The sequence below is a fragment of the Varroa destructor genome, unplaced genomic scaffold, assembly GCF_002443255.2.
Source record: "Varroa destructor unplaced genomic scaffold, Vdes_3.0 BEIS01000001.1, whole genome shotgun sequence".
In the NCBI taxonomy this organism is placed as follows: domain Eukaryota; kingdom Metazoa; phylum Arthropoda; class Arachnida; order Mesostigmata; family Varroidae; genus Varroa; species Varroa destructor.
This window is the reverse complement of record NW_019211454.1, coordinates 61,933,944-61,961,851: the sequence shown is the minus strand read 5'-3', so window position 1 is coordinate 61,961,851 and position 27,908 is coordinate 61,933,944. Positions and strand designations below refer to the sequence as shown.

At 43.4% G+C, this 27,908-nt stretch overlaps 2 long non-coding RNA genes across 6 annotated transcripts; one reads left to right on the top strand and one right to left on the bottom strand.

Moving 5' to 3' along the window:
* Positions 1–120: 120 nt before the first annotated feature.
* On the top strand, positions 121–26,573 carry LOC147758917 (uncharacterized). 5 transcript variants are annotated; one of them, XR_015320717.1, is made up of 5 exons: positions 156–609; positions 759–896; positions 5,076–10,757; positions 11,757–15,329; positions 15,639–26,573. It is a non-coding gene; the product is annotated as an uncharacterized LOC147758917 (long non-coding RNA). The 5 variants fall into 5 exon arrangements; XR_015320708.1 differs by having other exon boundaries at positions 121–609; positions 759–866; positions 5,076–5,242; positions 11,757–26,573; XR_015320702.1 differs by having other exon boundaries at positions 121–609; positions 5,076–5,242; positions 11,757–26,573.
* On the bottom strand, positions 26,265–27,810 carry LOC147758916 (uncharacterized). Its single transcript, XR_015320732.1, has 3 exons — positions 27,530–27,810; positions 26,794–26,970; positions 26,265–26,396 (listed from the first exon to the last, which is right to left on the bottom strand). It is a non-coding gene; the product is annotated as an uncharacterized LOC147758916 (long non-coding RNA).
* Between the last annotated feature and the right edge of the window lie 98 nt (positions 27,811–27,908).

The following is a 27,908-nucleotide window of genomic DNA, read 5'->3' as shown; positions in this document are numbered from 1 at the left end:
CTCTGGTAGCGAAGGGTAACGGTTGTTTTCTAGGCAGTGATTATTAGACACATCGACATCCATATAGTCTCCTATAGCCACGAGCATCAGCATCGTTCGCCAGTATAGCAGTAAGAGCCAATGTGGCCTAACAACTCTGTCGAACGCTTTTCCACTTTGGCCCACCGCTTCTTGGCAGACTGCTGAATGGCTGCTCCTTCTTTCTATGTAGTCCTAATTCGCTGCAGTCCCGGCTACGCCTCTATCAGAAAACCAACTCAGGTGCGTCGTCACATCCGAAAGGGCGTAGTAAGGAGTGAATCTTGCCGTTCGTTCACTTACTAAGACGGGAAGCCACGGCTTTTCTGGCCTTTCCAGTTGCCGTAATCGCTGTTTTTCTTCTCTAGCAAACCACGACAGCAATCTGTAACTGCTTTTTCCTCTCTACCGGGAACTCTGCTGCACCGCAAGTGGCAGGAACACACTACGGCCACCACTGCCACGATCACAACCAACTCTGTAGATTCAGTGGCCATGTTTACCATTACGGCTTCCGTTGCCAAAGCAGCCTACGCAGCGCAGTCCACTGCCGATCGGAAAGCCAACTAGCCAGCTGCGCAAGTAACATCAGTGAGTGCATGACATTACTTTTTCCATGGCCAATAGCAGCAGTAGCAGGATCAATACCAACACCGCCATGACTAGCGGCAGCGGTGCCGTGAATAAAATACGCCATTTTATGACTGTTCTTTCTCTCTCTTCTCATTTTTGTCTTGCAGTGAGTTTTTCTCCGTTTCCAGTCAACCGGTCAACTATTCGCCCAACTCGACCCTGTGTCGACTATTGACACACGAACTCCCCCCATGCCGCGTCGTTCCTCACTATTCGTAACTATCCCATTTGCCGAAGCTCTCCAGGTATCTGTATTTTGCTTTCTTTTTTCTCTTCTGGTGCTTCGCTTTCATGCCGGCACATTGTAAGCCGACTTTTCGTGCTTGTGCTCAATGTTCTCTAGTAGCAACGTTTGTGGTAGTGTTTCTCGATTGGCCTTCAGTTCTTCGATATCAAGACGATACATGTAACTATCTGACTTTTTTGGCCGAGTAACTGGCTAACTGGGGGAGAAAAAACGAAATGAAAAAATAGGTCGAGTTACCCCCACTACTTTGTGTGCTGCTTGCCGCCTTCAGCATCTTACTGCCAACATGGCAACAACAACAACAACTGTATCTTTTGCCAACGCAATCGTCTGACCAACGAACTCTACTACTAAAGCTAACGTCAAAAATGACCACAACTGAGAGAGAAGGATAAGAAAGATAGAAAACAGACGTGGGATAAAAGACGAATGGCCTTTACTTCCTTCTCGTCGTTTTGCCCCTTTCCCCGACGTCAGTGTCTTGTCGATTTTCTTCTTTAGCTTCCGCCACTACCGCGAGAACACAGCAAGTGAGAGTGAGCTTTGAGCCTCTCATTGCTGCCGCACCTCTTGCGCCTACGCCAAGAAAGAAAAGCTAGAGGCGGCGCGAGATAATGCGAGGTGGACGAAATCACCTCCTTTCGTTGCTTTTTCCCGTCTGAATTCGAAGCACTTACACAGGCGTAAAGAGATTATTACTGTTGTTGTCTGCTTCTCAGCCGGCGCAGTTGCCAGCACTACCCCATGCGCTGGCTGCAAGGGAATATGACGCAAAGGAGCTATTTGAGCAGAGGAAAGAGTGGGATAGGGCTCCTCAACGACGATACTACTGCTGCTGCTGCTGTTGCTGCTTTTAAATAACGCTCACTGCATGTGCCGTGCTAGGGAAGTGCAGTAACATACGCAGGTTAGAGCCATACAGCGGCATGCTAGCGGCCATGAATCCGCGACGCACAAACTTACTTTAGTTGGTTAGCCGCTTGTATCGGACACGCCAGCACCATCAATAAGAGAATACACTTGTTTGTCATAACCTACTTGGTGGTGCTTCTGGAGCTAGTAACTTTCCGTCTTGATTTTTCCCGCAAGCCCGCTCCGCAGGCCCACTGTTCGGCCGCCCATAAGGTACATGAGCGAGCCATGAGGAGCTGGTGATGCCTCTTCGCCTTGTTTCATATCACTGCTGCTGTTTATTCTGTTCGTCATGCGTGTGTATTAGTTGCGGTTCTTCTCGAGCATCTCTATCGGAACGATTATTCGTATGGCGTTGGCGTGCTGCTAGGTCTGTAATGTTAGCGTGTCGACGACGGCCACGTTTGTTGATATGGACGCGACCTAGCAGAGTGATCTTGGAAACTAGGCCGCTGTTCTTGTTACTGTTGTAAAAGTAGAAGAATAGAAAGGGGTTGCAAGTACTTCGGCTTTCGCTAGTGGAAATCGCGGCAATAAATCGTAAATAATCTCGTAAGACGACAAGGCCTGCACAAAAAAATCAATCATGTTTAGCCAACCATAAATCGAAGTTACACCACTAAATAATAGTACAAGTAGTAGACGGGGAGCAAAGCGTGATAATTAACAGCGTTAGTGTGCTCAGTAGAGAGGTAAGCGCATATAAACAAGACGAGTAGAAGGCTTCAATTGCTGCTCATAAAGAGAACAACGTAAGTATTTACCTCCCTTAGGAAATGCACAATTAAAGCAGCCTAGTCAACTTGATACCGAACCCAGGCTGCTGTGTACTAAAAGGGTAGACGTTTGTTAGAAGAGCTTGGTGCTAATTAAAAGATATGCTCCAAAAAAGATAAAACTAAATCATTGATTTTCAACTATAGTATAACTCTTCTCAGTCCCAGTACTGAATATACACGCAGAGAAGACCAATTAGTTTTTGCTGTTTCAAGACCCTCGCCGAAAAGCATATGCGTTCAAGCATATTGGTGCTATCAAGCATCACAAGTGATTTAGCGACTAGCAGAAGAGCAGTTAAGTCGCTCGACTGACGGACTCACAAGTCCGACTCGACCGAGCAAGCCAGAGCCAGCTGCTTACCCTGTCCGTACTCTAACAAAGCAAACGGGGCAGCTTTTTAAGGCTGGAATCTCACTGGCTAAAGGAAGAGGGCGCAGAAGATACATGGAACCGGCAGGCGGTACCAGATTTATTCGCTGGGAAAATAAACAAAATGCAGCGACAGCTACGGAACAAAGTGCAGGAAAAGCAGAGCAAAAGTCACTTCGTACTCAACCGCTCCGGCCACTTTGCCCGTTTTCTCTCTTAACAGGGTCGCGCGTAGTGGTAGTGATTGAACGCGAGAGCGTCGAGTCGAGGTCTTGAGGTTGGGTAAACATCATGTGCAAAATCAGCAGCGAAAAAGAGAGGAGGGCACGAGAGGGGCAGGGGGCAAAAAAAAAAGACGACAAGGAGGAGCATGAGAAAGATGAAGGGGTGGCCATTTGCGCAGGGAGAGAAGTGTAAACGGAGAAAAACTTCGTGGAAAGAATTCTGGCTTGGGGCATATGGTGTTGATTCTGCCGCGCATTCAGCTTAAAGCGTTAAGGTTTTCTCCTGTTTCCCAAATGGGCCACTGTGCATGGCAGGATTGGCGGGAGTGCACTTAGAACAGTCATGCGTCTACATCGCCACCATTTTTGGTCCCTAGCTTCCTTCCTTACTCTGCCTTTTCGGCGTTCGTCTTCCAGCCGAAAGGAACTGTTACCCATTCGCTGTCAACTTTGCGATGCTTTTAGGCAAATTTTTGATGCTCTGTCCAAGCAACGCTCAAACAGAATAACTCGTTTAGCTGGCTGGCGTTTCTGCTTGTCGTTGGTTGCTTTATGATAAGTGAGTGACTGAAAAGAACATCTCTATCTTGCTGCACCGGAACAATGTTCCATCGTCTGACCGAAGTAAGGAAAGTCGAAGCGAATCCACATGCGGGGTGAGCGAAAATTTCACTATTGATATCTCTGATAATTGTGTTAAACATTGCCAAGTATTATGTGAGTGACGTTTAACCAGTTCCTTGATCAGTATTTGAATGTACTAGAAAGCGCCGGAACGTCGATAAGAGCGGGACCCATTCGTATTATAAAAAATCTGTCACTTCGCCCTATGCATTTTTTCTATAATTCCCACAGCTGCCCAACCGCTAGCTCGATATCATCATACAGCAACTACATTATATAATAGCAGACTTAATGCGGCGCGTGTGGCTATTTTAGGTCTTCTTTCAAAAGTACCTGTAGTTTTATTATTCGATTTGTTTCGTTAGAAATTCAACTTACGGCGCCTACAATTTTGGCGATTGCCAGTAATTGCGGTAAGTTTCTAGCATCGACGGAGAAACTGCCATTTGATGGTATGGCGAGAGAGATATCCAAGAAAACTGAGCCGTTCTACAAAAGTAAAAAGTAGTCCACTGATAGCACTAAGGAAGCCATGTCTGTTATGATCCAGTAGAAGGCGTCAGAAAAAGTCGAGTTCGCTTAATACTACCGAACTACTAGCAAAAAACTAATGCTACCATGTACCTGGCGAGCGACTTTGTCACCCTGATTATGCTAAGTGGCAACGTATGAGTTAGCTCGGATCGTGTGTTTCCTCTAGTTCTTCGCAGGACACGGAAATTGTCAGATACGCCTGGAAGCAAAACGTTATTGGGCAGCATGGTTTTCTTTCACACGGATAGGGGGCATTCCGTTGCCCCCCGATGGGAAGGGACCTAGACAGAGAAAAGTAAAAAAGGATGCAATATGAGTATCTATGTGGGTAAGCATGTGCGTATGTTTGCCTTCGGTCTTTCTTGTGTACCGACGGTATTTAGATGGCAGCCGCATAGAGCACCACACTGAAAGACTGTAGCGCCCGATACTAAATGGAGGGCAGCGAAGAAAAGGCTTGTTAGATGTTTGGGTCTCTTTACTCGCCTTTTCATCCACCAGCCTACCTACCTACCTTCTATTAGTCTCTCTCCGCCCCGGTTTCTTCCAGTTGCTGTTGGCTGGTGTTCGTTCCCAAGCCCGACAAAGGCTTCAGGCTTCCACACCATAGGGGCTATCTAAGCCTAATGTTCCGCTTACCTGTAGCCTTCTTTTTTCTAAGTTATACTGACTCCCTTTTTCTCATTTTCTCACTATCACCCCTTCGTTATTTTTGTTGTCTCCCGCTCTTGCAGACCCTCTTCGTATCGCTTTCGGCCATCGCATCATTTCCATCGAAGGCGCATCAGTCCGCTGTCTTGAGACAGCTACCGGCCATCCTAGCCGCGTCCCGTGTGCGTTTTTCCGCGCGAACAAAGAAGGGGAGGCCACAAAGATCCTCAGGGAGTCGAACGATGCATCGGTAAGGCTGCGTCTCGCATCGTAGTCAGAATTGGACATATGGTACCTCTCATTTGATTTGTTCCTTGCCCATTCTTTTTTCCTAACTACTGGATGGCCGATTCGCTCTAACGGCCTTCCCTAAGTCTTAAACTGCTACTGCTTGCTACACTTGAAATTTTGTTTGAGCGCCGCGGCCGCCGCTGCTGCTACTTCTGATTCTTACATAACCAGCGCTACAGCCGTCACTCTTGTGGGCGGCTCCTTTTCACTGACGCACGTGTGCGAACGTAGAGTAGCCGCATTTCATAACAACCTGTCATGCGGAAAATCGTGCGGGAGCAGCGAACATCCGTTAGGGTGGCGGTTGTGCTTAAAGTGTAGACAGAGGGCCAGTTCGCTGATCCGTAACAGTGAGTTGTCTGCCCAAAGATAACGGCCGAGTAGAGCGCTAATTTGTCGGTTGGTCGGCGGACAGATGCGGTCATTGCCTGGTCACGAGGATGCTGGTGACCGCCCTGAAATAGGCATTTGCTGATGGGACACCTTGATGCGAAAATGCAACAATAGTTTTCAGCGTCCTATGTAGGCTACACAGATGAGAAAACTGAAATGAGTCTTGTAGCACAAGCTGCACACAAATTCGGCCATGGATAAATTGTGCGCATCGTAGCAAAAAAATGTTTTTTTTTTGCTCTTACGAAGATGTTAGACAAGGTGAGTTTGGGTTTTGACGAATTTGTTGCAAATGAAGCACGAGAATTAAAATATCGGAATGACGTAAGCTCCTTGCTTTTGATGTACTGACGATTCACATAACTTCGTATGGTAGGAGTAGGAACATACGCATAGCTTAGGTAGAATCTGAGTAGATTTATTAATATGTATTCACCATGCATGACGGTATATTGTGACTTCAAACAAGCGTGATCCCTACTGTTGGAATTGCGCCCGACTTGTTGTTATTGAGGCACGACATAATTTGTTACTGTGAAAATTCGATTTGCTACCACTTTGTTAGCAAATTGAAGGGTGCGGGCTTAAACAAGTTATACACGTACACGCCATTTTGTAACAACTAGGGTCTATGAGGTCGACTTCTGCGATGTAAGTCTGGCTATTGGTTATGTCATTTAAACTAGAAATAATATATTGAAATAACTCGTCTATTTTGAAAATTCCACAGGAGCAGTAGACTCCGTACAGTTGTATTGTAGCTTATAAAAATCGAAGGCGTATTTCTAAAGAGCACCCATCGACAACATTATTGCCTTGCATTTGGCCAGGCTGGATGAAGCCAGTATGTAATAAACGAATTTTTATATATACGAAGTATATTGCTTGTACACTGTAGCTGAAGTGATAGAAAATAAGCACGACGCATGTCGACAAAAGGGCTTCTTTTGTAGTTAGTTCAAAACATGTCATTCAAAACGTCCGACGACCAGCATGGAATAAAGCGCGTCGACGTTAGGCTTCAAACCTAGATCACGTTGAGGAGACACACACGTTAGCCACGATGCCATCACCTGACTAATTAGCGCGCCAAAAAGAACGTCACAGAGCGAATAAGCCTGAAGAACTTGGTTATTTACCACACCTTTAACCAGTTCCGAAGATAAATAATTTAGAAATATTATTTGCAACATACAACATCGTCATCAGAAAACATGTGAGTACGATAAAATACCTTCATTTTTTGCTAATCTAACAGAGAAAATTGCGTCCATATGAAATCCCTTAGCGTTTATTATGTTACTTATCGTCCACGTACCAAGTTACGATAACAGAGCACCTTTTGAGCCTCGCGATCCTTACAAGAGCAGTAAACCTCTCACTCAACGGCGTGGTCTGGTTACCACCTGTGCCTGTACAGCGAGCTGACTTGTTTTTTTCATTCTTTCTCCACGCACACGTACCGTCCGTTACAGCTGAAACACCGCTGAGTGAATCTAGTATTATATATCAGATACTTTGCATTCGAAGACTTTTGTCCTTGGTAGGTCTTGCCGATCCTGCTGCCACTGTTACCGCTGATAGAAGGGGGCGGGATGTCTGGGCTAGCGCTTGTTCAGGACGGCCAAGTGGAAGCTTAAGGCAAAGGCGGAAGCAAACAGGGTTCGATGGAGAATCTTATAGTTTTCGATAGCGACGAGAGGAGACGAACCGGTGGACGCACCGCTGGAGGTGTCGAGACGGTGCCACATTATGTGGTCTTGCTGATGGTAGTAGCGGGGCTGTCGGGCTCTACCAGAGTAAAATCCGACTACCATTCGGTTGAGTTTCTGGCGCCCGATCAGATCGAGTTGTAGGACAGGCAGACACGAACGAGTGGACGAAAGTACGGCTGTTTCTACTACTGCTGCCGCTATTGCTGTTGGTGCTACTGAAACGCGCTTTTCGATGGCTGCTTTTCTGTGTAGTGGTATCGATAGTGCCAACGGAGTCTCCAATCGCGTAGAGTGCATCATACTGAGTTGGGACACGTACACACTCTCAACTTCTTCTCTACTTCAATTTCAACTCGTCCTTGCACTAACCTTATCGGGACCGGGCCACTGGACGGGTTACGACCAGCTAGCAGCGACTGTCTACCAGCTGTACAATGGCAATCGTGAAAGCTGGCATGCTGGCGGCGGACCGCTGGATGCTATACATTGGGTTACGTTCGGCCCCTATTGGGTGGGCGATAAACAAGAAAGCATACGGCTGGTAGAGCCGTGGCAAAGCTGGCTAGTTCAGCGTCGGTTTGTTGAGATGAGCTCCGACAGTTGGGACAAATCCGTGCCCCACAGAAACAACTCTCGTGACCACTTCAATTACGACGATGACAGTGAAACTGTTTGAGACTGCATATGCCTACACTAAAAAGAGGGGGCACGTTAAAAGATTAGATAGAAGTTCTGATGAAGGAGCAATGGTGACATGTAAAACAATTCCCACAAAACTTGATGTTCGATAAACTGGCAAACAGATACAACTTAAAATCGATTTCTGGATGATTATCAAGTACCTGCTAGTTCCATATGAGCTCTAAGTGCGTTGGAGGTGTATTGGGATCTTAATAAATTTAAACATGGTTCGCGTAGCTGTAGAGGACTTTTGATGTAGCACTATATTAATTTTTCTATTTTGATTGACCATCTTTTATCAAGATAAATTTCTGGTACGTTGTACCTAGAATAAGTCACAGTGCCTTATATATTCTTGCGATAAATTACAACGACACTTTTGATTCAGTTTACTAAGTGTCAGTGGGCAAATGACAACTACACTGATGCTTTTACCGTGATCAATTATAATTATATAAGTAGTTTATAGCTGGCGCACATTGCTCCATTTACCACTGTACAAAATTTTTCGCACTCAGTTTTACGCACTAAAATTTTAGTTATTTATTTATATATATTGAGCCTAACTTAAGACGATTTTCACTTCAATTGACATTGCCATACATACTAGCAAAGGAAAACGGATTACCACCAGTTCTTCAATCATTTGACAGTGCTACATCTGCTAAAAATAACTATGTTATATTGCTACGCTGAAGTGATGCCATCAGTGAAGTATAGTCATTAATGAAAAGTATACTTATCATGCAGCACTTATACTATTTTTCTAAATTTCTATTTATTTATTTATTTATTTTTATTTATTTATGATCTAATTTGACGAAGTGAACAATTATAAGACTACCAAGAAGACGAATTCTATTACGAAGCGTCAACGTCGAAAGCTGTCAAGCCCAAATCGCAGTTTGTTTCCGTGTTTGCAAATCTTATATATCCGCTTCAAATGATTGCATGAAGTTTCCTTTCTAAGCTAAAAATATTGCGTTTCACCTGTTCTATAAGATGCTAAACCATGCCATCCAATCTCATACATATTCTGGTCAACTTTTGTGTTAGATTGTCAACTAATTACTAGTCGTTAAGCGTTGAGATAGACGTAGATTAACTGCGTATAAATAACCAAAGATGTCACCATAGTTTCGACTTGGAGAGGAACAAAATATATATACATATAAGCACTCGGGAGTAATACCCAGTGGCATGTGCCATCTGTATCTTCCTGCTCTGCTTTCCCAACAGTCTTTCTAACAAGACGGGTAATGCCGAGAAACAATTTATGCCGTTGCGCTACCTACCTGTTGCAATGGAAGGGCGCCGGCTAGCTTCGTTCCTCCCTTAAATTCGTCCCATTTCATTTTACTCTTCGTACCAAACCGCTCGCAGCAGGACGCGAGGTTAAAAGATTTCACATCTCGACGTACGCAGGTTATTCATATCTGCGATAACGGCTGATAGAGAAGTCGAAAGTGCGTTCCGCTTCCATCGTCGTCATTACTTTGTGGAACCTCTATGGAGTGAAACGTTAGCGGCATGAGATCTCCTGTGTTGTGCCCAGGGGATGTCTCTCTTGACGATTTGGCTGCTCAGCTGTCCTATTCCGTTCGTTTGCATGTCCTTTGCCGACGGGCTCGTCGTTCCCGTGTCTAGCTGCCTTCGCTGCCCCCATGCTACAGTTGCTGTTGTAGCAGGTTTGCACTCCAGGGTAACTGAGTAGTACGGCAAACATGCCCGCCCCGTCACACCACACCTTATTACTGATTGTGTCCAGAAGGGAGTGAAGCTGAGAAATGATTTCTATAAATTCCGATTCGCCGCGTAAAACGGTCGGTACGTTCGACTGCCGCCGACGGCAGACGAACCCTGGCGCGGCTTGGCACGGGCCTGGCTATAGGAAAGCATTGGGGCTGTCGTCTGTTTTCATGTTGTAGTAAGGACTTTGAAGCTTGCCGGGAAAAAAGGTTGAGGTCGATTTGAATTGCAAACTCTCCGTTGGTCGATGGGGCAAAGCTAGAGGAGATGCTGCCTCGTCTCCTCTTCCTTCGAGGATCTTACCCTTCGTCTGCTATTCTCTCTCCCTAGTATGTGAGCATCGTTGGTCCTCCCCTCTCCCCATTTTCTCTCCAGCTGACTGGTTCGCCTGTGCCGCCAGCCTGTTACCGCAGCGTCGATCGTTGGTCGGTATAGGAGAAACGCCTGTGTCGCCTTCGAAGTGTTGTTGCCAGTCGCTTGATCTTTTAGTGAAGCCGCTAAGTTGACGGGCTTCCCCGTCTCCATCACTGCAAGCTGAGAATCCTTGGAGGACCACAAGCATTGATATGACGATACACGTGATGTACACAATACACAAGTACACACGCGCATTGCATTCAATAGTCGTATTGTGCATGCAATAACATAGGACATAAACAGAGGGACGAACATACGGGTTGCACAGGTGATATGGCGAAGGTCGTGTAGCAGCATCGGTAGCAGGAAACGTTTGGAGCTGCTCACAAGATTATAAAACGCACGTTTGCGTTTGTCTGATCCATCTACCGCATTACTGTCGCATCTTCTAGCAGAGCCTTTCAGCTTACCTGGAGTGGACCTGCAAGGCCGTTAAGTTTTAGAGAAGTACAGCCCTTAGAAGTAGAGGAGAGGACGCCATTTACTCTAGTGCGCTTTCACGCAAATATTGCTCGTATGGTAAATTAGACTTTTTTTTACTTTTTGAATGATGATTGATCAAAACCATTAGGTTGACGATAAAGCTGTTTCCCTGTAAGATTTGATTGAATATATAACTAAATGCAAAAAGGACAACAAGGCAACACGGCGTTATGCATTCTCTTGCTGCTTTGAAAGCTTGATCATGGCCCTTTGAAATATTATCTGCCTGTACGCGTATGTAGTAGTTAAGTGCACGTACGTTCATATGTTGATTGATATTTATCATATACAAGGCTTTTAATTTAAGGACACTTAATTTAATTAATTATTAATTTTAAGTTAAATATGTATCTTCTAAAGTTGATTATTGTCTCGACAAGCTGGCAAATATCTCGGGGAAATTTACAATATGATTACCTTCAAAGATGGCTAAAATGAAAGAAAATGTAGACACGGGTAGGGCTTTCTGCACAAAACAAGCAAAGTTTCTGTCATCTTTTTTATACCTGTTTTCTGAATTCTCTTGATATTTTCAACAACATGCCTCGCCGGGATCCGCATATCAGTGCAAACGAGCAAAAAACGTAAGCAGGAGTGGGGTTTTCCATACAAAAAAGCCAAAGTCCTACTTTAGTATCCTTTTCTGCTACAAAAACTATAGCGGTGAGACTGGCTAACTGTGTAGTAAGTTGTCTAAGTTAGCTTTTGACGATAAGTTTATACAGTATATATATGCATGAAAATTAGATGTTTTCTTCTTCTAATGCCTAGGAAGCATCAAATGACTGTTATCGGTTACTGCTAACTATTATATGATTTAACAAAGATTTAGAGCGATTGTTTTCCTCAGATGTTTATTCATTTTTTCTCAAGAAAGGTCAAAGATCTTTTTGTATTTTCTGCTGCTGAAGGTCCAGTTATTCTAATATCTTATGCAGGAAAAATTGTTTGAAAATATAAAAGCAAGGCCGTAGAGAGTAGTTATCGGCCTTGTACTATTAATTATATTCTTTGTGTTTGTTTTAAAATTTTCAGGATCCTTCAGGTTCGTCAAATATGAACATTAATTACTCAGTTTGCTAATGGGATGTAGGTAGACTGCAGACTAACGTCTAATGTGAAACGTACGTGAGAATCAAGCAATATTCTTCTTTATTGTTAAGAGAAAAAATGTTTTGGACACGTGGAGTACTCCGATAGCAGTCTTTTCTAGTGGCATAAGTATCATAAATTATTTCAGGAGAATGCTTAAAACGTACTTTATTTTAACTGAAAATGAAGGAGAAAAATGACGGCCTGGCGTTCTTACAGCTTGCAGCTGGGGCTGAATGGAACTTAGGGTAAAATTTGGAGATAACAAAGGTTTGAAAAGAGCATCTCCGATGCTATCCGTGGATGGCGCGAGCAGCAGTCATCGTTGTACCACTGCAATGTCGTCGATGGGGCGTTGCTTCACTGCATGGTCGGAGCGAATGATTGAGTAAGAACAGCGCAGAAAAAGCAAAACCAACGGTGGCAGGAGGATGAGAAGACACAAAATGGCCTTAAGTATAGGCAGCTGACTGACTTATTTAGGCTACCTTGGCCCATGAGCCATTCAGTTAACTTACATATTTAGCTTGGTACCTATTTTTTTCGAACCTGTTAGCGTACCTAGTGACCGACGGCGTCAAAACGGCCAACTACCTATAGCCACCACCGATGTCGTATGCTGCTACTGCTGCTGGGCTACTACCGCCGTTCGAGCTGTCGTCGTGCCTTTTGAGAGGTGATAGAGTTGCTGACCTCAACTCCGGATTTTCCTTCGTTGTAACTTCTTCCGGCAATTCAGTGTATAGACTGGTTGCTACCGGCAAGCGGCCGCTTCTGGAGACAACTCGCTAGTGGCGATGGTGGCTACCGAGATCATCGTCGGTTCCTTCGCGCTGCATTGCTCGTTTCTTGTTGGTCGCATTCAGTTGCTCTCTCCTTCGTTTGCTGTTTATCTGTCACTCTATCGTTCTTCTTGCGTGCTGTGATGGTCGATGTTAAAAAGAAGGAAAAGGAGAACCAGCAGGAAGAGCATAGAGCAAAAGAAGAGAGAGAGGCGGGCAAGGCGTCGGTTAGCGGAAGATGACAGGGACAAAGGCTCTGCTGACGTGTGTCACTGCGTTCGCTTCTGCTTAAGACGACGACGACACAAAGTATGATCCTGCTACTGTCATCGCTACTAGTGCGTTCAGTACTGCCTCATCCTTCATCGAGTGATACGTCTCCCTTGACCATGCCGGGGTCCCTGCCAACCCTGACTGGCCAATTCTTGCAACCGAATCGTTAAAAGAGCCAACTTTTCTTCAGACAGAAGGAAAACTGGCGACTCAACTAGTACCCCCCTCCCCCCTTCCTGCCGCCTATCCTTTAGTCGACCGGTCCGTCCGTTTGTACAGGTATGCTGCATCGGCAAGGATGTATCGAACTCGATTTGATTCGATTGATGCTGGTATTACTGTTTTGCTCAAAAAAAGAAGGTTAGATCACTGTAGGTTATCTGGCGAGCAGGCGGCCAACCAGCCAAGCGGGATGGAGCCAGAGGAGGCATAGGCATTAACAAACGAAACAACAGCGATCGATTAGGATGGAAGGCCTCTCCCCTTCTTTGCTTGGGCCCAACATCCTTGGTGTCGTGCTTGCTCCTGAGTTTGGTTGCTCTTGTCTCTGGCAAGCCAAGCAGCGTCCCTATCCTGCCTCGCAGTCGGGCCAGTTGCAGCGGGCCGTCAAGCCGAGGTCGTCTTTGTAGGTCCAATGTCCTTCTGCTGCCAGGCAGGTTCCGCCATGGACCAATCGGCTCCCTGTCGCGTCCCCATAGCGCCAAACATCCGACTAGCAGTCGTTGGGCAAAGAACGACAACAATTGCATTAATCTCCGCCGAGGCGCCCTGATACCACATGCGCACTCTCCCAGCTAGCAGGCTTGCTGTCTCACTGTGCCTCGCCGCCTATCGTCGCTTCTGGGGCTGCCATAGCTGAAGCGACTGCTGCCGCCGTGCCTCGATGGCGCCGCAGGTATGTTTATCATAAGTCAATTCGCCAACAGGACAAACGTCTGAACCAGGCGGCAGTGCACAGGAGGAGAATTATGGTAGCAGTGGTTGCTAGGATGGTGGGACGAAGCCGAGACCAAGTAATCTAAGAGTTCATCGCGGGAATGGAGGCGACGGTGCAAGGGGATGCTTTCAGAGTAGCAGGGTGTCATCTGCCACTCTCGGGCAATGGGAATGAAAAAAGGCACAGGAAAATATCTTGTGACCACGCGGAGTGGCTAAGGTAGCATATCGACATGGATGGTAGACCCGAACGCAGGCTACGCTTCGACTTACCGAACCGACATGCACTCGCCTTCATCAAAGAAAGGCGGCTGACTCCAGGAGGCGGAAAGACACGCTGAGGTAAACAGCAGATCTGTGTTCAGCTTTTAGCATGCAGCAGTAGCAACAGCAGTAGCGACCGGGTAAGCCAGACAGTGCCGAATTGAGCGTATACAGAGAACTTCGAGCAAGTAACTATGCTAGATATCAGATCTGCGTCTACCCAAAAAGGAGCGACAATTGGTAGTACGTGAGAGAAGGGACTCAGCCCGCTTTGGCCCGCCACGTCGATCTATGAATGCTACAAAAGCTAGCAAATATAGGTATATAGAAGGCTGGAGCTCGAAGAAAGAGGAGTTGCAGCTGGCAACCAAGAGCAACACCGACTGACAGATACTCGTCACACTCGGCGGGTCCTTGGGTTGGATGTAGGTGGCGGTGGTGGCGTATTGGGCGGCTGCGTAACAAGCCATAGGCTTCAGTCGCTGGCAGGCGAAAACATTGATCTGTCAGACCATCATCCACGGGAGAGGGGACGCTCTTCTGCGTGACACTGGCAACCGTTGTGCAAGTAGAACGCTTCATTGGTCGATGCCCAATGCCCGGAACTCAGTTGCTATTGCTGGTGTCACCAACGAGGACGCGGCTAAAAGGGAAACGGGAGCCACCCGGCAACTACTGTTGACTAGAGTGGACTCTTTGGTCGAACTACCCAATGGGGAACTGAATCGTTCCTCACTTCAGCAGCCCATTTTACCCTGGAGTCCCTCTGCTGAAGCTTTATCGGCCAACCACGTCGCTTCATTAAAGATATGAACTGTTGCTGTACCAACGTACGCCCATGTGCATTTAGCTGGATGTGTGTATGAACCACACACAATGAAGCCAGCGAGGTGTGGTTCAATTCAAGAGTTATGGCTGTTCTCCGAGCTCTCTTCGCTGCTACCGCAGACGTTGCTACTTCAGTAGCTACTGTTACTACAGATGCCGTACTCCTCCTGCCACAGCTACTATGCAGTTGTATGGGAATAGCGAGGACGTCACAATAGGACGGGGACGTCGCTGCTGCTGGGGTCAACAGTATAATGACATAACCGACAAAAATGTTGTTAATAGAAATAAACATCGAACGACGCATCACTACTTCTAATTAAACTGGAATATAAAGGGAAGGATGATGAGCGAAAGAGGATGAAGAAACGAAGAGGCTCCCAGGTCAAGTCAAAAAAGCATCTCAGAACTCTTCGCTCGTATGTATAATAAGGTAAGATTAAATTGATCATACGTCTTAAATAAAAACAAACAGTATAATGGTTCAAAGCAACAATCGGTATCCTATTCGTTAAGCGACCAAAATTACCTTTCTGAAGTCCGCATTGTTCTCTATTACAGTGTATGTAGCAAATCATTTTATCTCTTTTATATGAAATATCTAAAATATTAACGCTGCTACCATTAGACTTCCTTTTACATAGCTTGGAAGAAGCTTCAAGATGTATTATATATATATATATATTATATACATGTATATAATAATCTAATTGATTTCTACTTAATTCTCGATGATCTTCAGATATTGACCGTTCTGCGCCGATGACAACCTCTGGCAATTCCTCTTAAATTTTGTAACACGATAGCGACTGTACTAACATGCGTTTCCGACTCATGATTGTAAGATATTTCAGCATGCACTGGTCTTTTGAGCTTTCAGTAGCTCCGACGATGTAATTTGCTATGGGGCAATCTGATCGGATTTAATGAATTGTTATGAGAAGGACACTTGCTTTCCGAAACTTCTGATTGGAATGTTTGTCAGCCTCCATTGAACCAGTTCTAAAGTCCACTTTAAAATAACTTTACTATCTACTACGAATATAACTTGTCTACCGTTCCTCTGATCGGTTTTCCAAGAGTTTTGAAAGACCCAGATTCCTTTTCGTCAGTGTTCAAAGATGTACTGGGATTTCTCTTTGGCCTATACGAGTGTCTACTTTAATTATACTAATATTGCTACAATCAGTGTAATAGAATGCGTCGGAGAAAGTGGGCGAAAGAGAATAGCTTAGAGTTACCAATTTCAAAAATATCCAACTCTTTGAACCGAGCGTACTCTAAAGCCGGTGCTAACAGGTTGAGCCGGCTTGCCTAGCTACCTTTTAAAATGTCATCTTGAAGGTTGAAGACACCGGCTACAATTGAACAGACGATCTACACGGGAACTGTAAGGCCGTGCACGGTGTGTAAACAGACAATGAAAAAGAACTGCGGCAACAAAAGAACGGCGCAAAAAACGCTTGTCCACGCGCCCTATTTAAGTATGCCATACATGATGGCATAACGAACTGACAAAGTGTCACCTCATTGGCAAAATTAGCCATTGCTGACAAGCAGGAAGAAAAACAAGTAACAGATCACCTACCAGCTCCCGGGAGCCTGTCGCAAAAGCTTGTCGGCAGAAGGTGACTTAGATCCACAGTGTAAGCTCTCGTTGCTATCTCTCCATTTTTCTAACTACATACTGTATATAGCTGTTCTCCTTTCTCGGCTGCCTATTGTCTACCTGGTGTGGGATGTTCGGTACGTTCGTTCGCTCGCTCGCGCCCGTCTTATGGGAAGCCATATCTAAAGCTGGCCGGTGCGTCCACGACGCAGTCGTTCAACGGGTGTGACAAATGCGATGCTGTTCCCAGGCAGCCAAATCTATATCTCTCTAGTCATGCCGGCCCGTCTTACATCGTTCTTCAGCCCCAAGGCTACCATACCCAACTTCACTTTTCGCTAAGTCCACAATCGCGTGTTCTGTCCGCCCTTGCCGCTAGCCACACGCCGTCCGACCAGCTGGCCAAGTTGGATCAGGAGTAGCCGAGACCCCTTTCTCTTTAGCCGTACGAGCCAGTCAGCAGCTTGCGTACGGTTATCGTAGTCCGTTTGCTTTTCATATCGCTACAAGCAGTGTCATCCCTCGACCCTATACTAACACACCCTCGGCTTGCCGTCCATCTCGAGATAGCGTGTCCTTCGTCCTTAAAGGACCAGCAACGGCCGCGGCGGTATTGGCAGTAACAACAAACGAAACCGGTGCCGTGGTGGAATCTTCTGTTAGGCCTATCTGTCTGGTATTGTGGGCGTATCGAATTCAAATCAGGAAACCGGCAGCCCAAGCGAGTGTAATGCTTCTCTGTCCACCTAACAGCGCTGCTCTGCTGTGCGTATCCTATTCTGGCCTGCAAACAGCCTTTGCAATCGACCGTTCCCCGACCCTCCCTCTCTCTCTGCCGATTTCTTAGTGGTTTTGGGTAGTATCTCCCCCTTTTTTGATACCTCCTTTGCCCTATTCGCTTTGGAAGCGGTCGCTTTCTTTTTTCGGCGATGTCACCGTGGTTGGTCGCATCTATAGCAAATCATCGCCATTGAAATAGTAAGCATAGCTTGCTTGAAAGGACGCGCGCACCATAGGCAATAAAAAGGTGCATTGTGTGGCTGAAAATTAGAATAGTCGAGTACGGAATCGAATCCGCGTGTTGAGGCACTTGTTTGTTGCTTAAACTAAGAAGAGCTAATAAAAAAATATTTTACTATGCATTGTGAGTTTGAAACAAAAATCGCATACCATCGTTTGTAATGATAATTAAGGATCTTAGTCATGTTTTGCAAAAATATTTCTTGGAAAAGCTAACTCAAGGCCCACAGCGCAGCTGTTCTTGTGAAAGTATTGCTTTTTAAAGCTCGAGATGTTTATGAATCAGAGTGAAAAAGCAACGTACCGTGTAATTATATTTTAATCAATTAAAATTTTGGCGCACACGTTGGTTTTTGTCGTAAATACTGAGCTCTTTGATGGAAGGCCTGGTATCCCTCCTCATGAGTGAGGTAAGTATTAGAAGGGTCGAAATTCCAAGCTTAAGAAAGGTAGTGTAATGGTGGTTATTATTACTGCTCATTTCAAGAATGACTAAATTTCATCAAGCCCCAGTGAAAGGACTTCTCCGCAGCATTTCTATACAGCTTATCTGAAATATCGATGGAATATATTCTTACTCAGTAATGTCGATGTAATTTCGTTCCTCTCGATGTATTTATTGCGATATGAGTGTTAGCATTTGCCTGTCGTTCCGTTGAGGTTTGTTGTGAAGGTTGTTACTGTCCAATACTTAATGAATCAGTGTAGCAGGCACGGTTCCATGTCTGTTCCAGGTGTTGCGAAACCCTAACTAGCCAGTTAAAAATTTCCTATTCCATATACTTTAGATGAGAGTCTGTGGCGATATAATAGGACATGTGTTCTCTGGGCCATAATACGAATGAAAGCTTTGCTTCTTTTCTCGACAGAAGCGGAACTAAGGCATGGGGTGATATTCTTGGTTGAACCCTTTACCTAAGTTGCTGTATGCAATCCTACCGATCCCGTTTAAGCCAAGTGCAACTTTCCGATAACTTCTCTTATAGCTTCTGGTATTTAGGATAGACAAGGCTATTCCCAACGGTCCTCAGCAAATACAGACTACTCGCTGGGAACTTCTACTCGTTGACGTCACGACCACCTTCTACTAAATGATTGTGACTGTCAATTCATGTCTTTTACGTGGACTCTGTCGACGAAGAATAGTATGACTTTGCGCAAAGATGTTCCAAAGCTCCCTCTGACGAATAAACTGTGATAAAGAAACTTGTTTTGAATAGTGAATGAACTTTTTTAATTGGTAGTACGAGCCATGTACGCGCTGTCTTTAAAAGTGTGCTGTAAACACTAAAAATGTCTAAATAGTATCAATTGAAGCTTGATTGAAAGAGTGATTTCTCTCAATCAAGGAAATCAAGGTCCCGGAAGTTTTATCGCAGAAGGACAATGTCTCATGTGACTTGACCAACAACAAATAGGGGTGGTCTTAATTGGTCTGGCTAAATTAGGAAGGCGCTTTACTAGACAACGGGGACTCACGTCTCGCAACGATCGAGGGATGGATAACGGTCGGTTGCATATTCGCATATCGCCTGCAGTGCGAGTGCCAGTCAATGCATCCGAAAGGTTTCCCTACCACTTACACAGCTACCCAGAGTGCTCTAATCAGGTATGCCCCTCGAGTCGCTGGCCTGTTTTCCCCTTTTTGTCCATATTCCATCCTTCCTAACCCTGTAAGTGGCTTCTAGTGTTCTAAATTGCATAACTACTGGCTATCTGTGAGGATGTGCCAGCCATGCTTGGGAGCCAACGTAGGTGGAATATGCCCAGGTATGGTGCGTTAAGATGCATAAGAAAACCAAGTAGACTATCTAGCTGAATATCTGTTATTTACTGAGAAGAGAAAGCCAGCAAAAACGTTCGTTATGGTAATCAATATGATAGGTGGTAACAGACGACACGCGGCTGATCATGTCTAGGGCCTTATTTTGCATCAAGGGGCGGAATGCGCTGTGCCGCCTTGAACCAGTAAGCTACGTATTCTGAAAAATGCCCCTACTATGCTTCCGCCATCGCTGTTTACAGAAGAGTATCGCCGAGCCAAAGTACGTAGGGTCTCACATGCATCAATTGTCTAAATCCCAATAGCACCCGTTGAAATAATAAACACAGAATTTAAGTGCGAACACCAGCGCTTTCTAGTAATTAAAATAATTTTTCCACTTAACTTTAAGATCTGCCTTCGTTGTTCTCGGACACTCCTTCACTTCTTATCATCTGTAATGACCCGCTGGAAGGTTAAGTGTGTTAAGGCTAACCTAAGATAGTTGTTGCCCGAAGTGTAGATACTGCGGCTCACTCATTCAAAATGTAATAAAATGGCTCGTGTGGAACGTATAACTGTTCTATGAGGTCTCTGGAAGTGATTTGGAGGTCCGTTTAGAAGAAGCGTCTCTGCGTTTGCGACGTTTCACCTGTATTCGCCGGTATGACAAGTTGCCCAGGAATCCATTAGTACCATTCGCACAGTTGGGATTTATCTTTAGCCCGTGGATCCCAGAAGCCTTTGGCAGCATTGCCATCAACTGCCAATATTTATTATTAAAAATGTTTTTATTATTAATAAATAAATGTGCATATAGCGATGCGCACTGTTTGCATTCCATTTGTGTTTTCCAAATATTGAAAAGCAGCCCAAGGTCACATTTAGAAAGTACCTCGAAGTTCTCTAAAATGTATCTTTAATACTGCAGACAAACAAGAAAACGTTGCACCACATGCTCTGTTACGAGTTAGATTTTTGCTGGCAAAATTCGGGTGTTTTATCAACACCTCTTCGAGCCAGTATTATGTTATGTTACTTGCTATTGATAGTACCATGTCGACCAAGCGGAGAACACCTAAATACAGCAAAAGTCCATAATATTTATGCGTTCATACTCTACAGTTTTTCTAGAAAAGAAAAAAACAATAAAATTTAATGACATTTCTTATAATCCGACATGCACTGATAGCGATAAACGTTAATTTTTTTCCAGTTAAAATGACCGTCAACTATTCAGCTCAATTTTCGGTACACATAGCATAGGATCTTTATTATTATCAATTACTGAAGTAGTTATTCACCCCCTTCACTTCGACGTTAACCACACTGAATGCGTACACTCAGGCAACGAAGTTTTCAGGAGGACCAGCGCTCTGTGAAAACAAAAACCCTCCCTCGGCGCATTACCTTTCTGGCACGCTTTACTGCAGGACCGCGAAATGTCAAGTCGAAGCTAAGAAAGTGAGTGGTCAGATATATATTGGCCCGGTGTCGAAGGAAGAATTTGAATGATTGTTAAAAACTCAGATCCAGAGAACTTTCCTTGTCTCTAGAATATTTACTTCGATGAACTTTAGGCTTTTTCAGCTAAAATTACCAGACTTACGAGATAGTTGAGTAGGAATAGTAGTGAGCTTACCATTGCGTTACAAGAAATTACTTTGTGCTTTCATTAGCCCATGAGAATTCAGATCCCATGGGAGCCACGCCCCCGTTGATTTCTACACTCGCAACAATGTCAACCTACAACGAATTATTATTTAACATCAATGTAAGCGCAAAATAGGATGTGTTGGGCGCTTATGACTATTATGAGGATTAAATCAGAATCATAAATAAGTCGCTTATCGGCCACGTGCAGCTAAGACAGGTAAATAGTCTATAACGGTCTATCTAAACACATGATCCCGACACCCGACAAGTTTTGTCATACATTGCTGGTTTAAGATTCAGAGTGTATAGACGGTGTCGGCTATTTGTTTTCAATACCTTGTCTTGACTGTGACATTCAATGAAACAGCGGCATGGTTTTTTGCAATAGCAACACTACGATCACAAATCCAATAAAAAAACGTTTAATTTTTATTTTTTGTATATTGAAATACCTTGAATCTGTAACATTACTACGACGGTCATATAGGAAAGGATTTACGGCATAAATAGGCCCATTTCAGTTAGGCCGCCGAAACCCGCGAAGGGCAGGCTCACATTGGAAAGTGTCAGCACGTGTGTGATATACTAAACAGGGTATGGCAAAACTGTATTCAAATAAAACACACGCAATTTAATTAAAATGTGCTAGAAGTATCATTCTCGGCAACCATATTTGTTCAGTGTAATGATTATTCATCAGGCTAGAGTTTGTCTTTGGGATGCAGACCGCTCACTAGTAATTCTTAAAATATTCGTTCTGTAGTCTAAGAAAGAAACTATTTAAAAGTAAGTGCGCGCCAGGCGATACTGGCAAATATATACGCGTTTGAGTGTTTGAATGCGCTGCATACAGATACTCCAAATGGGGTCAGAGATTTGGGTTGGTAGCGGCCAAAGGTTAGAAAAATGTAACATCCCAATATGGCCCAAAAATCTAAAAGGGCGCAAAAAGGCACGAAAAATCTTAAAAAGACTAATCCCTATAGCATGTCCGGACGACCCAATGAAAGAAACGATTGAAATTTCCTTGTTCAAACCGACTGCTAAATTTCTGCATCAGAAACGCTGGTGTATCAAAATTGACTTTACATTAATAATAATGCATTTTTTAGTCTTTTCAATGTGAAACCTAATGACGATTTTCTGATTCGCCTAATGAAGATTTTCTATTATTTCAAAACCGCATGAAAAGTGACAGCAGCGTAAACCGTTAATTCCGAGAAGGGAAGAAGGTTTTTAATTTTGGTGGGACTTTTTCCAGCGCGAAATGACGCGTTGTTTTGTTGTTAACGCTCGTTATTTTATTCCAGAAAAGAGGACTTTTCTCTACTTCGAAAGGTGGCGCACGAGTGCGTGCCCATTACAATAAAGAGTCCGGCAAAGTTTGCACCTATTTAGATGTACTGTCCGTTCCTCTTTGTATTGGTTGTTGGCTGTGCGGTCTAAGCGGGTCTAACGAGATTCTTTAACAGACTTATGAAACGGTATGCTAACAACAATATGGTATAATAACTATTCTACCAACTCTGAAATTTAAATAAGCTATTACCGTACGATCATGACTACCATAGTAGCGCACTCTTTGAGTGCATTAGCACTTAGTTTCACTGATATTTAATCCTGGAACAATATGACGGCTAAGCTTGTTTATGCTCGACTAAATTTAGGCTACACTCCGCTCCCATAAATATCGTACGAAGAAACAACTTTGATATTCTAAAACTGTTAAAATTATTACTATTTTTCATCTTCGTACTGACCGCACTGAATGCATCAAGCGCAAGCAGCACTGCTTTCGGGGAGGTCAAAACTACTATGAGAAAGTAAATTTAGTTAGTTGACAAAATGGCGATACAGTTAAAGTAGCTGAAAGTTATTATACTGGAGTAAACAAAAATCAATTTATGCAGAATGGAATAAGTAAACCAATGCTATGAGCAAAATCGATATCATCCTTTGTTTAAAAATGAACGAGTCGTTTGAATTTACGCGCTACTGAACAGGGCTTACATTGATGAAATTTCGTAAGAAACTAATACAATATCGTGTTTCGGTAAAGTTAGGAATATCTCTGTATGGGGCGTTCTACAATTTTTCTTAAATGGAGCAACAAGCGTGCATTAGTTATAGTTTTAAACAGAAAATTAGCGATGTCGATAATGCGAATCTTACCGAATGTCCAAGGAGATCAGACGTTGACCAAAATTCAAGCGGACAAATGGTTCAAGCGTTTCGAAAACGGACAAAAGTATCGAAGATGATTTTGATCGTAGAACGCCTACGGCAGCAATCGCGAACGAGAACGTAGACAAGGAAAAATGGCTCATGTATGCTGCCAACCGTAAAAGCACCACAAGAGAGCCAACAGAAATGGAAAGGATTTCAACTGGCTCTTGTTGGTTTCTTGTGACTGAACGGTTAGACATCAAAAGGCTCGCGGCAAACATCATACCGAAACGGCCGAATACTCTGTAGATCGACGAGAACGAACCACGACGGAGGAAAGTCTTGTGATCCAAGTCTAAAACCAAGATATTCCTCACGGTTGGCTTTGACCATGGGGGAATTGTCTATTATAAATTCGGGCCTTCGTATGGCTCCTCAATCATTATGTAGTAATGCTAAGAATCTTTAAGAAGGATGCGGAGGGTCTGTTCGACAAAACGGACCAGAATTGTGGCACAACAAGTTTCGAGTTTTCATTACGACAACCATTTTTTTCAAAAACTTTATTATAAAATGTATTATCGGTACCCACATGTATTTTCTGTTTTCAAAAACTGAAAGAAGGCAAGGTTTACTTGGTGCGGAACAAGCTGAAAAACGTTTACATAAACTTTACTCATAAATAGAACTTATCGATCTGAAACGATCTGAACTTATTTTTATCTTGAACAAACATGTTAAACGAGCACAGCAATGCTCAAAAGTTTTTAGCAAGTCCGCACTATGAACCTAACGATACAACGATGAGACCAGAACTCATATCACGAAGTTCGCTGTTCTTAGACGGGATGAGCTGGCAGCATAAGCGGTTTGAACACTTTAATTAGAGTGGCGTTAAAGTCGCGAAAGCGACCAGCCCGTCAAAACAGCTGAAGATGGTGACGCGAATATGCATGGGTGCAAGTGACGAGTCTCTGCTACAACTCGAAAGATCGCCGTTCACAAATACATTGGCTAGATCAAAAGAGTTATTTGGCCGTTTCGGCCCACTAAGGGTTCCTGCGAATAAAAATTAAATAAAATACGAAATGAGCATAGTTAAACTAGAAGTGCAATTCGTAATAGTTGGATAAATCACTCTTAATTATATAGTACAGTAAAACGTGGTGAATGCAACAATAGCCATTTAAAACAGATCGAAAGACGCGGACGAAACTTAAAAGGGTTTTCCTAAGGCTGAGATACGTGGGTCTTAATCTGCTTTAATCAGCTTTAATCTGAAAATTCCAGGGGAAAGATACAGGCACAAAAGGCAGAGGCAAATCTTCTATCGATCTTGCGCTAATACATTAAAAACACGGATAAGAAAATGAAGGCAAATGAATCGTGGCTAGCAATCACAATGTTTTAGTACTTCAATGATATAATACACTGTCTATCCAGCAAAAAAAAAGAAGATAAATAGAATTAACTTAGCTAGCGGATCTTTGCTTCCAAGAAGAAAGTAAAGTTCGAGGTAATCTTACCTTGCAGTATACATAGATTTGAAAGACTGCCATAAAATTGCGGTCAATATAATGCCGGCTACCAGTGCTGCAAAGCTAATAGCTGAAATAGAGTCTCTATGTTTTAAGTTTTGTCACCGGTGTCACCGTTAAGCATTCCATCAAGCAACTGACTACCATCCGTGTCTACGCCCAGGCTTGAAGCTAAACCGCAACGTTTCTCTAAAATTCGCAGGGAGACACATTACCCACTACGCTGTCACGTGGACAACCAGAATACATCTATAAGAACATAAGCAGCTTATAAACCTGATGAACTATAAGTACAATTTACGTAAATAAAAAGAACGACATCGTAGCATTGGAGTAGGTTTTAACAAAACAAAGTTACTGACCTTACCGAATTACCATCAAACGTGGTAGGTGAGGAACGAAACATTTTTGGCGAGTATTTTAAGTGACTCAATGATCAAGCGCTGGATCAAAAAACATGGGATGAAAAGGCTATACCTAGTTCAGAAATGGGTGTTGAATAAATAGTTGTTTTCGCACTAGGAAAATATAACATTAATGAGGTAAAAGATGAGCGCAAAAAGTGTATCTTGGTTGGAGGACCACAACTGTGCAAGACAAAATAATTATCGGTGGAAACGAAAAATCGCTCGATGAAAGGAGCTGGTTCTATCGAGCTTTCAAAAACGATGGGTGGATAAGCCTATATTTATATGTGTTACAATACAGATCAGTAAAAAATATCACGGAAACCTAGAGTAGAGGATTGGCTAAAGCATGAGGCACACGAACCTAACTTTTGAAATGGACCTCTCATTACGGTCAAAACTACAATGTAACATGTATTTGCAGGCGTACTAAGGGGGTGGCAACAGAATGAGATTATCTTGAAACTTAGCTTGGCTATCGCAAACTGGATTTAGGCCATGGAAAAGTGGATTCAGGCCGGCACAAAAAATAGAAGACTACCTGAGTGTATGTTTCGATAGATAGCATGCGACTGGACAGACGGCTGGAACTGGGCAAAGCAAATAAAATGGGGAACTTAACACCGATGATACAGTCAGTTAAGGGATCCTGAGGGAAAATATGATACAAGGCGAGGCATAAATAGAAGTATTTGGAAAGATTTATTGATTAACTTACGTCTCTTTTAGAATTTGATAAAACTGTGTTTCAACCAGGCAAAATACGTGGGAGAGAAGTATAGTAAATTCCAATTCAGGAAAATGTAGTGCTCATTGAAAAGCGCAATATTTACTCAAAAAAATGAAAACAGAATTCAGCGAGGGATGTGAGTATTCAAGGGTCGGATTAGTAAATAGCAAAAACTATTTAAAAAAATAGGACAACCCAAAGAAGGAAAGATTAAATGAGGGACAATAAAGAGTAAACATAAAATTTTTGATATGCTGTAATGAGTTTCTGAGTAAATGTTTTCTTCACCTAATGACAACTGTTGTATACTATAGGTCATTGGCGACCCTTCGTAGATTTATACCTACAATAAGGTACGCTAATTCAGTCGTAACAATATATGATATATAGCAACAAATAGATTGTGTGTAGTAGCAAGCAGCTGGGTGGCATTTGCCCGATGTAGTACATGAGTGCACCGCAATTATGGGTTGTTTCCAACAAAAAAGAAGATCCACTTTTTGAGCCTACAAATCGACGGGGACGTGGATGGTCCGGGACAGTGGTGATTAAAGCCAAAGCCTTACATATCGAATGAATCAAAAACATGCCAGGCAACTGAGATCGAAGGTCCTGCAGAGAAAGCGCATTAGCTGAGTATAGGAATAACTACAGATAACGTGAACGAAACTGTATGTGGGGCCGTAATAGAAAGATGGGATAACGAGGCAGGAGGGTCTCTTTTTAAAGCTGTCGAACGAGAAGTGTAATGCAAATATCGAAATTTAAATAAAAAAATAAAACAAACGACTTGAAGAAGATATCATCAATTAGTAAAACGCATATATACAAATTTGAAAAAACAAACACAAAAAATCGTAATGCTCAGGTGATAATAACTAGAATAATAATAACTGCGTAAATACGGATATCCGCTACAAGTATATAAGTGTTATAATGAATTGAGGGAAGGTATTATATACCTTTATAGCAGTGACGACACACTAGTACTGACATAAATGCGACTTACTCACTGTACATCTTGTCGATATATAGAACTGCCGACAAGATATGAAAAAAATGCACTATCCACGTCAACGTGCATTTCAAAACCGTTCATGAGCTAGGGCTTTCGTAAAAGTCTGCCCTGTGTGTGAGATGACACTAGTTGACGCCTAGGCGTACGTACGGTAGAATTGCAGGTGTCCTTTAATACAAGAAGGCGTGGGAGTACATGAGTTCGAACCTTCTAGGCTTCAGGTTTCAACAACCTATATACGTACTGTATCACGGTTGCATTCCTCTAAGTCACCTTTCTAATTAGTGGTTTTCGATAAAAGCCATAAAGACGAAACCGAATAATTGCGGTTTCCATTATTCTTTTGAGACTAATTAAGAGCTTAAGTTTAAGTGTAAGTAATTAAAGTTTTCATTTTCATAGATGCGTCTGTAGGCTATAACATACTTGAAACGTGGACGAGCAGGTAATGTAAGGCAGACCATCACTGCTACGCCAACCATTATAGAAGCAGTATAAGCCATTATATAACACCCGATCATCTACATATAACGTTTTGCCTCTATTTTTCTTCACTCCTACATTCTGCAATTATGTACAACGTAGATCGCAATTATAATTACGTAGAGGATCATTAATACTTCAGAGAAGCTATATATTTCTAGAACTACGACAGAGTACTTATGGAATAGATCTAGTAGAGATCGAACAGCAATAACAGCATTTTGTCATCTTTATATGTGCATACCAGTTCCTTCTCGCTGGGATCAATTTTTGCACTGGCGAGGGCCGTGGTAGTTTTTTTCGAATAGGAGGAACCATCATAGCACGCGATGATTCCTTTCAGAAGCTAAACTAGTGGCACAAAAGCAGAATGAAAGGGCTTCTTGGAGGCGATGGCCTGCTTGTTTGAGATACGCCCATGCCGGCATGAAGCGTTCTTTATGGAAATAATAGTATTGTCGTCGACGCACGCTGAATTTGCAGATCGCTATCGGCATTCGATAAATGGTCTTGCACTCTTCTCGGACGAACCAGGCCTGCAGGATATCAACTTGAACTTCCTTTGACTAGCTAGCCAACTCGTTTCCCCTTATAAACATGTCCTGCCATGACGAAAATGCAAC